Raw genomic sequence first — 1,726 nt, 5'->3', positions numbered from 1 at the left:
ACGAAAGTAAATTGCAAATTACATTGTTGTTTATTGGAATAATTATTAGCGCCATTTACTTTCGTACTTCTTATGTTGTACAGTAAAATATTCGTTGTCGAAGTAATCCAAAACAGGCGTATCTTCGTGGAATGGCCCATACACGTAATTTGCCGTGTAAAAACAGAAAAAGTAGGGATACACGTAAAATATTTGCGAATTATGTACCCATAGCCTTAAGTGTTTTAGGTTACATCTTCGTATTTTGTGCTAAGGTTTCTCCAGTTACTATATGGACAATTATTAATGAAACACCCTGTATATAAATAATCGTAAACATTTCAATATTCATTTCAGTCTGATTATTTTGCCACATACGGCATACTGTACCAAAGAAAAATCTAAAATAATGAAAAAAAATTAGCGGAATCTATTAATTAACCTGTTCACGAAAAAGTCAACTATGAAAATGAGCATAGTTTTCTATATTCCTAACTTATACCTCGCAGTATACCGATTATAAGGTATTAATTAATACATAATTTTTGCTTTTAATTTACTATAAACAGTTATAAGCATATTTGTGGATTGTTAGCAACTTATTATAATAGTCAATGTTTTAATCAATATACTATCATTATTATAGTCAATTAAAAAAAACATGTAAAAAAAAATAAAAAAGTTTGTCAGAAGTGGGATTCGAACCCACGCCCACAGAGTGGACTGCGACCTGAACGCAGCGCCTTAGACCGCTCGGCCATCCTGACTTGGAAACAGGTTTTCTTATAAAAGTAAAGTAAATTTAAATAGTACGTACTGTTTAATTTTTTATTCAGTAATATTCTTATATTCAGTTATTTCTCAGATTATATTTTTAAAATAAGTATCTTTTGTGATGCATTGTTAATAAAGCACATGAATGATTCATGACTAAATGACGGATTTCCTTTTTTGTATTGGCTTGAATAGATTTTATTTTTATAAGTAGATTAATTATTATTATAGGTATTTTTATAAGTAGGTGTACCTAATTATTTTAGATAACGAGAAATTTATGCTAATATTGATTATACAGGGAAGGTATCCCGAATAAAGTACGTGCTTCCTAGTGGCGGGATACGGGCAACAATACATTGGGTCTATTGAATAAAAATAAGTATTTGCTTTTACATGTTTTTACTTACAAATATTTAAGTATTTATTTAATAGTAATTGAATAAAGTCATTTCTTTAATGCTTTATTTAATAACTATTAAGTAAATACTTAAGTACATACTTGTAAGTACAAGCAAATACTTCTTTTCTTACAGTCCTTACAGTAGGGATCCTGGCCTATACAGAAAAATGCAGGCGGCTGTGGGGTAATACTGCACTTTGGTTGCATTGGTGGTGTATTGGCTAAACGTGCAGGGCAGGGTATGGTGCTAACAGAAAAGGCATTCAGGCATCAAATATCCAAAAATCTTTTCAGGCCATAATAATGAAAAGACCTTCTCCAAACGCAATAAAAACTTATACTGAAATGATTCCGGAAGTAAAATGAGCCTCCGTTCGGATCTCCGGGTGAGGACTATCTCAGGGGGAACACCATTGCAGGTTAGAAAAATCAGGATAGGGTCTTGGAATCTTGGTAGTTTTACAGGTAAGAGTCTGGAGTTAGTGGATGCGCTCAAACGAAGAAGAGTTCAAATTGCTTGTATTCAAGAAACTAGGTGGAGATGACAAAGGGCGAAAGAACTAGGTGATG

General features: G+C 32.4%; 1 non-coding gene across 1 annotated transcript; it reads right to left on the bottom strand.

The window, feature by feature from the left end:
- Nucleotides 1–663: 663 nt before the first annotated feature.
- Nucleotides 664–746, bottom strand: Trnal-cag (transfer RNA leucine (anticodon CAG)). The gene has a single exon. It is a non-coding gene; the product is annotated as a tRNA-Leu (tRNA).
- Between the last annotated feature and the right edge of the window lie 980 nt (nt 747–1,726).

Source organism: Diabrotica virgifera, chromosome 2 (assembly GCF_917563875.1).
Source record: "Diabrotica virgifera virgifera chromosome 2, PGI_DIABVI_V3a".
NCBI lineage: Eukaryota > Metazoa > Arthropoda > Insecta > Coleoptera > Chrysomelidae > Diabrotica > Diabrotica virgifera.
The sequence above is the reverse complement of the archived record's forward strand: the minus strand, read 5'-3'. Positions and strand labels throughout refer to the sequence as shown.